Consider the following 14,972-nt stretch of genomic DNA (forward strand, 5'->3'; position numbering starts at 1 on the left):
AAATTCTGACCCTGTTATTGTGTTCTGTGAATTTCTATCTAATTGATAAGGATTTTGGGGTGACATGGTGGTGCAGTGGTAGCGCTGCTGTTCATGTCCTGGGTTCTCCCTAAGTTTGCATGTACTCCTTGTGTCTGTGTGGGTTTTCTCCAGGTGTTTTGGTTTCCTCCTGCAGGCTAAAGACATGCAGGTTAGATGAATTAGCAATCCTAAAATTGTGTGTGTGAGAGTGTGTGTGTGTTCTCGTTTTGTGATGGACTGACGCACTGTCCAGGGTTTGTTCCTGCCTTGTGCCCTATGCTAGCTGGGATGGGCCCCATCAAACCCCCACAACCCTATTCAGGACTAAGTGTGTTAGAAAATGATTTGCATTTGCAAGTTCTTTAACAAAGCTGTAGGATTCCTTACAGAAAACATTATTTTTCTGACAGCAATGCCAAACATGTTGCATGAGATGAAATTAGAATTACAATTACAGTCATCCGTCCTCGATCGCGGGGGTTCCATTCCAGAATCCCCCGTGAAAGGTGAAAATCCGCGAAGTAAAAACCATATGTTCATATGATTATTTTTATATATTTTAAGCCCTTATAAACTCTCCCACACTCTTATAAATATTTCACGCACAGTTATACAGCATAATCCCTTTGTATTCTCTTAGATAGTAGGTAAGATTCGTTGAAATTATGTATGTAAACACACTGTTTATATATAGTAAAACCTAAATATAATTTTAAAGATATCAAGCGTCTCCGATATCACATATGTTACAGCCATTACGATAGACAGGCCACCAGCAATAAATACGTACAATGCAAGAAAAATTGTATACAGTAAAATGTGTGTACAGTGACACTAAACATACATACATGTACTAAGTACTGTACGTAGAAAATTAATTATGGTTACTCACCAACAATGACATGATGACTTATCCGATAATGATGAGTTTAATTTTACTGCACAACAAAGGAGAGCATTACAGGTCTTCTAAAGGGGCCTCTTCAGGTGACTGTGTAGCACCGCATTTGTTCTTCTTACAGCAGTCTTCAATCCAAATCCCTAAAGCAGATTACCCTCATTACATCCACTTGCAACTCGTTTTGCGCCCTGGTTAAAGGACACTGCAGCCGTAGATCTTACATTCTTTTCCTCCTTTTTAAATAAAAAGAATCATGGACTCATTGATGCTGTAATGGTGTCCTACAACAGTGTAGCTGTTCCCTTCCTTCAACATATCCAAAACTTTTACCTTTTCTGCAATCGTTAGCATCTTCCAGTGGTGCTTGTGCATGGTCCCTGAAGCAGTAGCAGGAGCAGATTGTTTTGGAGCCATAACGAAGGGCTTGACTATGCACAAAGATAAACACAAAAGAGCACAAACGTTAACTATTTACACAGTGAAACATGTTGATGCTGAATAAGCAAGACAAGACTTCCTGGTTAACGCAGCAGAATTGAATTCGACACTCCGTCACTGAGCCAATCAGCACACAGGAACTTAACTCCGTGCTCTGATTGGGTAGCTTCTCAGCCATCCGCCAATAGCGTCCCTTGTATGAAATCAACTGGGCAAACCAACTGATGAAGCATGTACCAGAAGTAAAAAGACCCATTGTCCACAGAAACCCCACGAAGCAGCGAAAAATATGCGTTATATATTTAGATATGCTTACATATAAAATCCGTGATAGAGTGAAGCCGCAAAAGTTGAAGCGCAATGTAGCGAGGGATTACTGTACAACTTATTTTTTGTAGAGCACTCTTCACTAAGTGCAGATGCAGGGTGCTGTGAACAATTCCCACTTAAAATACAGGTATTGATATATGTTGATTGCTATATAAAGAACTGATACACATATAACATAAATAGGAACCAACAATATCTGTCCATTAACTAATTGATGAACTATGGTCAGTTGACAGTGAAGGAGATTAAAACTGTAAAAAAGTCAAAAGCAAAGATACAATCTTCGAGACCTTGGCCAAATGTCCACTTTCCCCCTCCTGGGTTTACTAGAGTGGAGTATGTGCAGGCTGTTCAAGGTGATGAAAGAATCTTTCCATCCGATGATTCCAATGCTTCTTTATTCAAGATAACTTTTCTATGACAGGAGAGCAGCCTGGCAGTAAAGCAGTGGCACCAAGTGCCATATGCAGATACTGACAAGAGAAACCGAATAGAGAATGGTTACAAATAATATATAAATACTATATTATTTATTTTTCTGTACAAATGACTAACAAACAGGGCGGCACGTAGTGCTGCTGCCTCACAGTAAGGAAAACTGGGTTCACTTCCCGGGTCCTCCCTGCGTGGAGTCTGCATGTTCTCCCCGTGTCTGCTTGGGTTTCCTCCCACAGTCCAAAGACATGCAGGTTAGGTGCCTTGGCGATTCTAAATTGTCCATAGTGTGTGCTTGGTGTGTGTGTGTATGTGCCCTGTGGTGGGCTGGCACCCTGCCCGGAGTTTGTTTCCTGCCTTGTGCCCTCTGTTGGCTGGGATTGGCTCCAGCAGACCCCCGTAACCCTGTAGTTAGAATATAGCAGGTTGGATAATGGATGGATGGATGGATGGATGACTAACAGTGTAGTATACATAGCTATTCAGCAGCTCTAATCAGGGTATGCTAAACTGAAATAATGAGTCTTTAGTCTGTGTTTAAAAGCTGAGACTGAAGAGGCACCTCCATTATTAGCAGGTAGATCATTCCACAGCTCCACAGCCCTGAAACTAAAAGCTCAACCTCCCTTCTTGGGAAACTTAATTTTAATGTTTGTAAGTAATGATAAGTTGAAATAAATATTGATAATTAAAGGCTTTTTAAGTTAAAATGAGGATTTTGAAATCATCCCTAAGCTTAACTGGAAGCCTGTACAAGGACTTACAGACTAGAGTTACATGTTTGATTTTCTGGTTCATGTAAAAATTCTTGCAGCAGTATTTAGAATCAAATGAAAACTGCATAAAGCATAATTAGAATACCCAGCAAATAATGTATGACAAAGTCAATTGTACTAGAAATTCTCCTAGTGTCTTAATCCTCCAACATTTTTAAGATGGAAAAAGCATGTTTTGGATAGTTTTCTTATGTGTGTTTTAAATAACATGCTAGTGTCAAAGATAACACAGAAATTGCGGGCTAATTCAGTAAAACTAATGGTAATTCCAAGTGAGTTAAAGAGTTGACAGAATGTTGTTGTGGTCAGAATCATTCCTACTAAGTAATATTTCTGTTGTTTCTGTATTCAGATACAAGCAGTTCTCACCCATCCACTTCTTTAATCCACTGGCACAATTAATTATGGACAACAATGGAGAAGTGTCATTTGATCTAAAAGAAATGTATAATTCGATGTCATTTGCAAATGAGTGAAAATTAATGGAAGCATGTAAAGTGAAAACAGTAAAGGTCTTAGTGCTGAGCCCTACAGAACACCACATTTAACTTCATATTTAACTGTATATAATTATGGAATACTGTCAGCACATTTTGATATGTAGTGGCAACAAACTAAGCCACACAAGGAGAGCGCCTGTGAGCCCAATGTAAATTTCCAACCTGTGTAGTAAAATAGAATGGTTAATGATGTCAAACACTACTTTCAAATTTAACAGCATTTATTGCTGAATTTCCTTTGTCATTTACAACATGTGCTAGCGCTGTTTCTGTACTCTGATGGGTGTGGATGCCAAACTGGAATCTATACTAATAAAAGGCAAAGCCCTCACTCACTCACTCACTCACTCACTCACTCACTCACTCATCACTAATTCTCCAACTTCCCGTGTGGGTGGAAGGCTGAAATTTGGCAGGTTCATTCCTTACAGCTTCCTTACAAAAGTTGGGCAGGTTTTATATCGAAATTCTACGCGTAATGGTCATAACTGGAAGCAGTTTTTCTCCATTTACTGTAATGGAGATGAGCTTCAACGCCGGGGGCGGAGTTTCGTGTGACATCATCACGCCTCCCGTAATCACGCAGTACATAGAAAACCAGGAAGACCTCAAAAAAGCGCCCAAGAAAACATGCATTATATAATTGAGAAGGCAGCGAAACAATAAGAAGCGTGCGAGTGAGTACAACCATATTCATGAGTTCTGCTACTTCGGAAACAATGCACGATGTAAACCTACACTTTAAATTAAGTTCATACACAGGCTGCCGCTGGCGTTTGTAATTTAGTGCCTGCCCATATAAGGCCATCCGTCAGCGGCAATCCAATAGCAAACTGCCACGGGTAAATATTTACGGGTGAAGGACTGTGCTTATGGAGAGGAAGATGAGATGGTCAGGGTGGTGTTTGACACAAACTCAGCGAAACTGCGAGAGAAAGTTTTAAGTGCCAGGACTAAGGTAACATTAAATAAAGCTATGGACATAGCACGAGATGGCACCAGCACAGCTGGGAACCTTCGATGCAAGTACACCGAGTGGCTCACGTGAACTGACGCAGTGCACAGATAGAAAGCAACAGTTCCAAAGAGCTGAACAAAACCAAATTACACAATTGAAAAGGCAGCAAAAATATGAAGCGCCTGATAAGCATATTCATAAATGCAGCTACTGTGGAAACAAAGCACACGGTGGAAAAGTCAATGTCCCGCTAAAGGAAGACAGTGTAAAAAAAACCCGTGCATGCAGTGTGTCAGGTCTCAGATAAAGAAGAAGACGAGCTGTTTATTGATGCAGTAAGAAACGAATCGATGAATGAAACCTGTCATCTTTACAACGATTGACAAACACGGAATGTAACATGAACACAACACATCCTACAAATACGAACCTGATTGAAAGAAATAATGATAATCAAATCCTTGATGACAGCAACACTCAGTAACACTCACAAAACAAATACTGTATATTGACAGTCATGTTACGTTATTTTTAAAATGTTCCCTTTTCTTTTTCTACCTTTTTTAACACACTACTTCTCCACTGCGATACGCGGGTATATATATATATGTATATATATATATCCCGCTCTACATACTCGAATAATGGATACTTTATTCGCCATCAATGATTGTTTTGGTAAAGCCATACTCAGTGTATTCATTAGATGAACGGTAAAAAGTAAGAGCGAGGGAGGATGACTCATTGAGGATTGCAGGCTGTAGTGCTGGCGTCAACTCTATCTGAATTGCGCGATCACATTTGAAAAATATATCTTTTCAAGTTCTATTTAGTCCATATGTGTCAAACTCAAGGGCCGGGGCCACATCCGCCCGGCGTGTAATTATATCCGCCCCGAGATCATTTTATATACTGTATTATTGTTATTAAAGCCCGGGTATATGAAGCGCTGGTAACACAATAAACTACAGATCCCATAATGCAGCGCTTCAGCTGCCTTGCCGAACGCTTACCGCTTACTAGAGTTATTGCGCACTGAGTTTGCACGGCGCTTTGGTGACTTTGAAGAACAAAAAAAGTCCGTCTACATGCGGCTCGAACCTTGTGCATGTTTGGTAGCACATATCTGTGTGAGAAGCTCTTCTCAGTGATAAAGACTAACAAAACAGCACACAGGAGTCGCCTCACTGATGAGCACCTGCAATCCATCCTGAGAATCTCCACAACACAGAACCTCACACCAAACAGAAACGAACTTGTGGCCAAAAAAAGATGCCAGGCGTCCAGCTCTAAAATGACATATGAGCAAAGACAACTGAATGATTTGATTTGTTATTGCACGTAAGAGCGGGAGTCAACCGTTTTAACAAACAGCGTATTGCACTGATACTGAAATAGCTGTGTGTGTATATATGTAGATATGTATGTATATGTATATATATGTTTATATATGTGTGTGTGTGTATGTATGTATATATATATATATGTATTTGTGTGTATATATGTGTGTGTATGTATGTATATGTGTGTATATATGTGTGTGTATATATGTAGATATATATGTATGTATATATGTGTATATGTATAGATATGTATATATGTTTATGTGTGTGTGTGTAAATATATATATATATATATATATATATATATATATATATATATATCTCAACAACACTCATCACTCACAACAGTGACAAAACAATTACATTGACAATCAGGTTACGTTATTTTCAAAATGTTTCCTTTTCTTTTCATTGCTTCTTTAACACACTACTTCTCCGCTGTGAAGCGCGGGTATTTTGCTAGTTTCTCAAATAAATTGTTCCTGTAAGGTGAAACTGAAGCTGCATGGTGACTACTATTTTAAGTATTGTATAGAGAAAGGATAAATTTGAAATGGGTTTATAATTATTAAGCGTATGTGGGTCTAGCTCTGGCTTTTTAAGTAATTGTCTAATGACTTACACTTTTACCTCATCAGAAGCTGCACCATTAGAAGGAACAAGTAGTAGGTTTAGAAAGTAAAATTATGACTTACTTTTCTGTTACAGGGAGAGGGAATTCTGGGCCTGTCTGCTTAAGCTGCTGCCCCCGCGACCCGACCTCGGATAAGCGGAAGAGTATGGATGGATGGATGGATTTTCTGTTACAAAATTGAAATGACTAAAGTCATGCATGCAAAGTGATATAGGGTGTGCTAATCTAGTATTATGTTTGTGAGGTGACACTGAAATCTGGAATCTTATAATGTCAGTTTGACATTAAAGAAATTCATAAAGTTTGCACTACTAATATCTTTAGGTATTTTGCATTGCAGTTCAGAATTATCATTTGTTAGATTAGCCACTCTTCTAATCTGTTCACAAGGATTATTACTATTGTAATCTCTAGAATAGTAGTCTGAGCGGGCTAAAAAGAAAGTGTTTTAGTACATTTAATATGGTCTGTCCATGCAATTTTGGAAGTCCTGCAGCTTTGTTGCTCTCCATCTATGCTCCTGTTTTCAACATTCTAATTTTAAGAGCTTGAGAGCTCTGATTAAACCAGTGTGTTTCTATGCACTTTAATGACTTTTGTTTTGAAGGGAGTTACTGTGTCCAAAGATCACAATATAAGTTGATGTTAGCTGACCCAAATTGTTTCCCAAAATATACACACATTTTGATGCAGAGTTGCAATCCAGATGTCACACTGTCCTTGATTTGATCTGTGATTATACTGGTAAGGGGAAAAAAAAATCAAATGTAATTATGTAGCAATTAGAAATAACTTCCTTTAAATGAGTAAAATTTAAATGTTTTAGTCTCACTTTCATTGGTAATAATTAGATCTAATGTGTGGTTATTAAAATAAATTAGGCAATTGACACTACTGTGTTTAACAAATAAGTAAAACATTTCCTGAACATGTCAGTTTCTACATAAATGTCTATATTACAATTACCCATAAGCACTAAATAATCATAATTTATGGCCAACTTGGATAAATGGCTAAATATTACCCTGGTGGTCTGTAGACTGGTACTACAATTGTGCAGGAATGTTTTAATATTTACTATGACTTCCTCAAACAATAAAAATTTTGGCTACATTTTTAGAGGTGGTTTGCAGTTTGTCACATAGAATTATCCCAAGGCCACCTCCTCGACCACCACCTCCTGTCTCTTGATTTATGAAGGACTATATAACCGTTTGGTGTTGCCTCAACTAAGGGAATGGTGTCAGATTTACTACGCTAGGTTTCAGTTAGAGGCCACAAAATAGATTTTGTACTTAATATTGTATCATTCACCAAAGCAGCTTCATTCCCAAATATTTAGTAAGTAGCATTACAAATATAATTTTCTTTTTCCTATGACTTGTTTATAACAAATAAAATCAGTTTAAACAGTCCAATACAGTGTTCTATGTGCTAATTAAAATTAATAAAATCTTGACCACTTTCAAATTAAGACTGTGTCTTAAACTACATGTATAAGACTGTAAAAGTTAAAGCTAATAAAATAGCAGGAAAAGGAAAGGGAAAAATGAGAGAAAATATGAAAAAGAAAATTGTATGCTCGTTAAAAAAATCAAGTGATTCATGCAGTTTAGGTGAGTAGTGATTCTCTGTCATTTAATTGAAAAGAGGGAATGCAGTGATGTGAATGAAGAATTAACAGAGCGATTTTGACCCGGAAGGACGGAAAAAATGATCTTCAAAGGTAAAAATATTAATTAAGCCTTTCAATAACAGATATTCACATGCAAAAACTGTTTACCAAAGTATAGAGACTTTACATTTATTAATAACTAACTGCGTTACCCGGCTTTACCCAGGAAGTTTCTTAAGACAATGGTGATACACCTGTCCTTATACTTTAAAGTTTAGCACGAAATTCCCTTTGGTTATTCTTCTTGCACCAAATGATGTCATCTGAAATGCACCATTCTTATAGTTCAAAGGGAATATTCTAGGTGTAAACCAAATAATACTCTAGTAAGTCTTTAAAAAGTAATAATTTGATTTTGAGCAGGACAGCATGAGATGAAAATTTCAAAGATGGAATCAGTGGAACTGAGAAAAGTAATAAAGCTGCAGTGCATGTCTCATTAAGGTCCCATTACCAAGTCTTTTTTGACTCCTGTGTTGCACTGTTCTCATATGGACAACACATGCAACTGCAAACCAAAAAGAAATTAGTAAAATATAAACTTTAACATAGCAGTATTCACTTGAAATAAAAACTACATAAACTGCAACTAGTATTACATTTGTAGACAAGACTATTAAAAATATAGGTGCAAAAGTATTGCAGAGACACCCCCAGTAAGGTCACAGAAGCCCAGGACACAAAGGCCACACAGTGAAGGCAGTATTTAAGAAATACTTCCTAACCCCTCCAGATCAAATGACCTATCCACAAGGGAGACTTCATCAACCCAAGAAGAAGGAACTCCATAGTAGCAGTTATCTATCTCTCTCTCTATATACAGTGCATCCGGAAAGTATTCACAGCGCATCACTTTTTCCACATTTTGTTATGTTACAGCCTTATTCCAAAATGAATTAAATTCATTTTTTCCTCAGAATTCTACACACAACACCCCATAATGACAACGTGAAAAAAGTTTACTTGAGGTTTTTGCAAATTTATTAAAAATTAAAAAACTGAGAAATCACATGTACATAAATATTCACAGCCTTTATCAATACTTTGTCGCTGCACCTTTGGCAGCAATTACAGTCTCAAGTCTTTTTGAATATGATGCCACAAGCTTGGCACTCCTATCCTTGCCCAGTTTAAGCCCATTCCTCTTTGCAGCACCTCTCAAGCTCCATCAGGTTGGATGGGAAGCGTCGGTGCACAGCCATTTTAAGATCTCTCCAGAGATGTTCAATCAGATTCAAGTCTGGGCTCTGGCTGAGCCACTCAAGGACATTCACAGAGTTGTCCTGAAGCCACTCCTTTGATATCTTGGCTGTGTGCTTAGGGTCGTTGTCCTGCTGAAAGGTGAACCGTTGCCCCAGTCTGAGGTCAAGAGCGCTCTGGAGCAGGTTTTCATCCAGGATGTCTCTGTACATTGCTGCAGTCATCTTTCCCTTTATCCCGACTAGTCTTCCAGTTCCTGCCGCTGAAAAACATCCCCACAGCATGATGCTGCCACCACCATGCTTCACTGTAGGGATGGTATTGGCCTGGTGATGAGTGTTGCCTGGTTTACTCCAAACGTAACACCTTGCATTACCACCAAAGAGTTCAATCTTTGTCACATCAGACCAGAGAATTTTGTTTCTCGTGGTCTGAGAGTCCTTCAGGTGCCTTTTGGCAAACTCCAGGCGGGCTGCCATGTGCCTTTTAGTAAGAAGTGGCTTCCGTCTGGCCACTCTACCATACAGGCCTGATTGGTGGATTGCTGCAGAGATGATTTTCCTTCTGGGGAAGGCACGTTTATATGTTGTGTGTCCTGCAGTATGTACAGCTCAGGTTTTCCGGCCGACAGTGCAGATAGCTTCACCTGCCAAAAATGTTTAGTTAATTTAGAGTTGGTCGGGAAAATACCTTGAATTGGAGGATGCGTTAGGAATCTGATAGCGATTAGGCAAACCGAAAATTGGATCGACTCGGTTTGTTTAGACAATTCGGCTACATCTGATTCGGCTTCAGTCTCTCCAGGTCCCACTGTAGTCAGTGCGAGGCCGAAATCAGCAGCACCAATTCAGCCACAGGGCGAGTGGGTAACAGTAAGACGGGGTCTAAGAATCCAAAATTTAGTCCTCCAGCACCCAGGTCACCAATTCGGACCCAGAACAGGTTCTCAGCTCTCCAGCAGCTGTGGAAACTGAGAATAATAAAGTGCTCATAATTGGCGATTCCATAGTGCGGAATGTTAGAATTCCAAACTATGTTAAACCAGCAGTTAATGTTAAGTGCCTTGCAGGGGCCAAGATTTCTGGCATAAAGGCCGCATTGGACCGTGTTGCCGGCGATGAAGTATCTACCTTATTGCTGCATGTCGGCACTAATGATATTTATTTACAGCAATCTGAGGTATTAAAGCGGAACTTCATCTCTCTATGCACCAAAGCTAAAACAAAATGTCGGAATTTAATTGTATCTGGTCCCTTACCAAGATTGTATAGAGGGGATGTGATTTATAGCAGATTGCATTCCTTTCACTGCTGGCTAGAAACCTGGTGTGCAAATAAAAGCATAGCATTTGTGAACAATTGGGATGATTTTTGGGAAAGGCCTGGATTTTTCAGAAGAGATGGTCTTCATCCTAACTGGAGGGATCTTATGTATTATCCCAAAATATGGCAGCAAAACTGCCTGGTTGACTGATTAGAGCACCATCCAGGCCGCAGTCATGTGATCTTAAATCACAGGCTGTTGTTTATCCCACCTGTTATTTTCCTGAAGCTGTTACCCATAATCCCTGTTGTGGGGCATCCAGTAAATTTAGTCTTGAACAAACCATAAATTAATTGATAACCAAAAATAAGGTGTATAATTAGACCAAGGGATAAAACCAGACACTCCACCAGGGGCATCTGTAATAGAAATTTATTTCAAATTAAAACAAAAAATATATCAGCAGTTCAGAAAGAACCATGCAGTTTTAAATGCTGTTTATTGAACATTCGCTCTCTTGGCACTAAAGCTGTTTTGGTAAATGATATAATATTAAGTACAAAATCTGATCTGTGTCTTCTTACTGAAACCTGGCTTAGTAAATGTGACACTGTCCCCTAGCTGAGGCGTCACCAGATGGATACTCGTTCCTTCATAAGTCTAGAGATTCTGGTCGAGGAGGAGGCCTTGGAATAATTCATTGTAACAAAATGCAAATCACTCCTAAAAATTTAGGCAACTTTACATCCTTTGAGGCATTCATTTTAAATATTAAAACAGATTCCAACACAATTATAGTGCTAGTCTACAGACCACCAGGGCCATATTCATTGTTCATGACTGAATTTAACCTTCTGTCTGATTTGGCTATAAATTATGATCACGTAGTTCTGATGGGGATTTTAATGTACACATTGATGTGGAAACTGACACTTTTAGCAAATGTTTTACTTATTTGTTAAATTCAGTAGGATTTTGTCAGATTGTCAAAGGTCCAACTCATAATCATAACCATACATTAGATTTAATTATAACTTACAAAGTTGAAATTCAAAATTTAAATATTACTCCATTAAATGTAGTTATTTCCGATCACTTCTTAATTACGTTTGATTTAGTTCTGCCCATGCCAGCACTCAGATTAAAACAAAGACAGTGCGACATCTAGATTGTAATTCTGCTTCAAAATTTATAGATACCTTGAGTAAGTCGAGTGTAATTGTGGAAAACCATTTAGATCAGTTAACATCAAATGTAAACGTGGAAAACAATTTAGATCAGCTAATATCACATTATAATGTGACCTTGAGAGATGCTCTGGACACAGTGGCTCCCCTAAAACAAAAGTGATCAAAGCACATAGAAACTCTCCCTGGTTTAATGAAAACACTCGAGCTCTTAAATTAGAGTGTCGAAAACTGGAGCGCAGATGGAGAACAACAAAGCTACATGTCTTTCAAATTGCATGGACAGAGAGTGTTAATAAATATAAAAAGGCCCTCTTTAAAGCTCGCTCAGAATACTATTCTACATTAATAGATAGCAATAATAAAAATCCTAGGGTACTTTTTAGAGCAGTGGCTAAATTAACAAATGGGAATTCAGATCAACAGTGCAAAATACCAACAGATATTAGCAGTACAGACTTTATGAACTTCTTCAATGAGAAAATTAAAAATATAAGATCCCAGATCTCAGCATCACAGTACAAACCAAATACTAGCTTAGCAGACCCTGCTCACATTGCATTCAGCAATTTAATAATTTTAATCCTGTAACTGAACAGGAAGTCTTAACTTTAATTACTAAAATGAAGCCCACTACTTGTTCCCTAGATCCAGTGCCAACAAAACTAGTAAAAGTGCAATGGATGTTCTTGTAGCACCATTCTAACATTATCAATAGTTCATTACTGCATGGCACAGTACCTGATGCACTAAAAGTGTCAGTCATTAAACCTTTACTTAAAAAGTCAGACCTAGACCCACACATACTAAATAACTATAGGCCTATTTCAAATTTACCATTTCTCTCTAAAATACTAGAAAAGTAGTAGCCAGTCAGCTTCAGTCACACCTTACGCATTACAATTTATTTGAGAAATTCCAGTCTGGCTTTCGCACTGGTCATAGTACAGAAACGGCACTAACACGGGTTGTAAATGACATTCTGATATCCTCTGATGAAGGAAATTCCACTGTAATTATGTTGTTGGACTTAAGTGCAGCATTTGACACCATTGACCATTCTATTTTACTGCACAGGCTAGAAAGCGATGTTGGGCTTACAGGCCCGTGCTCGCTTGGTTCAGTTCTTATTTATCAAATCGATTCCAGTATGTACAGAAATGTGCTGACAGTACTCCATCATTATACACAGAAGTTCAATATGGTGTCCGCAGGGCTCAGTACTGGGACCTTTACTGTTTTCACTTTACATGCTTCCACTGGGATCTCTCATTAGGAAACATAATGTTAATTTTCACTTTCGTATGCAGATGACACCCAGTTATACCTTTCATTTAAATCAAATGAAGTTTCTCCGATGTTGTCTTTAATTAGTTGTGTTAGTGAATTAAAGGAATGGATGAATGAGAACTACTTGTCTTTAAATACAGATAAAACAGAGATGTTAATTGTTGGAGGGAATGACGCTGATCACAGCAATATTTTGTCGTCATTTAACTCAGTTGGAATCCCAATTAATTTTACTGAATCAGCCCGCAATCTAGGAGTTATCTTTGACTCTAGCATGTCATTTAAAGCGCATATTACAAAGTCGTCCAAAACATGTTTTTCCATCTTAAAAATATTAGGAAATTAAGGCGCTTTCTAAATAAACAGGATTGTGAGAAATTAATTCATGCATTTATCTCTAGTAGGATTGACTACTGCAATGCGGTGTTCACTGGCTGTTCAAACTGTTCTCTATACAGCCTCCAGTTAATCCAAAATGCGCTGCAAGAATTATTACAAGAACAAGAAAATATGAACACATAACCCCAGTTCTTAAATCTTTACACTGGCTCCCAGTTAAGTTTAGGGCAGATTTCAAAATCCTCCTTTTAACATATAATAAGCCATTACTTGTCTGAACTTATCATGACTTACAAACCTGAGCGCACATTAAGACTATTAAAAATATAGGTGCAAAAGTATTGCAGAGACACCCCAGTAAGGTCACAGAAGCCCAGGACACAAAAGGCCACACAGTGAAGGCAGTATTTAAGAAATACTTCCTAACCCCTCCAGATCAAATGACCTATCCACAAGGGAGACTTCATCAACCCAAGAAGAAGGAACTCCATAGTAGCAGTTATCTATCTCTCTCTCTATACAGTGCATCCGGAAAGTATTCACAGCGCATCACTTTTTTCCACATTTTGTTATGTTACAGCCTTATTCCAAAATGAATTAAATTCATTTTTTTCCTCAGAATTCTACACACAACACCCCATAATGACAACGTGAAAAGTTTACTTGAGGTTTTGCAAATTTATTAAAAATTAAAAACTGAGAAATCACATGTACATAAATATTCACAGCCTTTATCAATACTTTGTCGCTGCACCTTTGGCAGCAATTACAGTCTCAAGTCTTTTTGAATATGATGCCACAAGCTTGGCACTCCTATCCTTGCCCAGTTTCGCCCATTCCTCTTTGCAGCACCTCTCAAGCTCCATCAGGTTGGATGGGAAGCGTCGGTGCACAGCCATTTTAAGATCTCTCCAGAGATGTTCAATCAGATTCAAGTCTGGGCTCTGGCTGAGCCACTCAAGGACATTCACAGAGTTGTCCTGAAGCCACTCCTTTGATATCTTGGCTGTGTGCTTAGGGTCGTTGTCCTGCTGAAAGGTGAACCGTTGCCCCAGTCTGAGGTCAAGAGCGCTCTGGAGCAGGTTTTCATCCAGGATGTCTCTGTACATTGCTGCAGTCATCTTTCCCTTTATCCCGACTAGTCTTCCAGTTCCTGCCGCTGAAAAACATCCCCACAGCATGATGCTGCCACCACCATGCTTCACTGTAGGGATGGTATTGGCCTGGTGATGAGTGTTGCCTGGTTTACTCCAAACGTAACACCTTGCATTACCACCAAAGAGTTCAATCTTTGTCACATCAGACCAGAGAATTTTGTTTCTCGTGGTCTGAGAGTCCTTCAGGTGCCTTTTGGCAAACTCCAGGCGGGCTGCCATGTGCCTTTTAGTAAGAAGGTTCTCCTCTCTCCACAGAGGACCTCTGGAGCTCTGACAGAGTGACCATCGGGTTCTTGATCACCTCCCTGACTAAGGCCCTTCTCCCCGATTGCTCAGTTTAGATGGCCGGCCAGCTCTAGGAAGAGTCCTGGTGGTTTCGAACTTCTTCCACTTATAGATGATGGAGGTCACTGTGCTCATTTGGACCTTCAAAGCAGCAGCAATTTTTCTGTAACCTTCCCCAGATTTGTGCCTCGGGACAATCCTGTCTCGGAGGTCTACAGACAATTCCTTTGACTTCATGCT

General features: G+C 38.9%; 1 long non-coding RNA gene across 2 annotated transcripts in view; it reads left to right on the forward strand.

The window, feature by feature from the left end:
* The window catches only part of LOC120527870, a 60,565-nt gene that overhangs the window by 33,752 nt on the left and 11,841 nt on the right, over positions 1 to 14,972 (forward strand). The window contains exon 3 of one of the 2 annotated variants that reach the window (XR_005633414.1): positions 6,411 to 7,649. The exons of the other annotated variant lie outside the window; for it this stretch is intronic. This is a non-coding gene — a long non-coding RNA (uncharacterized LOC120527870). Of the gene's footprint in view, positions 1 to 6,410; positions 7,650 to 14,972 lie in introns of those variants that run through there. 2 annotated transcript variants of the gene reach the window in all.

This window comes from Polypterus senegalus, chromosome 4 (assembly GCF_016835505.1).
Source record: "Polypterus senegalus isolate Bchr_013 chromosome 4, ASM1683550v1, whole genome shotgun sequence".
NCBI classification, from domain to species: Eukaryota; Metazoa; Chordata; class Cladistia; order Polypteriformes; family Polypteridae; genus Polypterus; species Polypterus senegalus.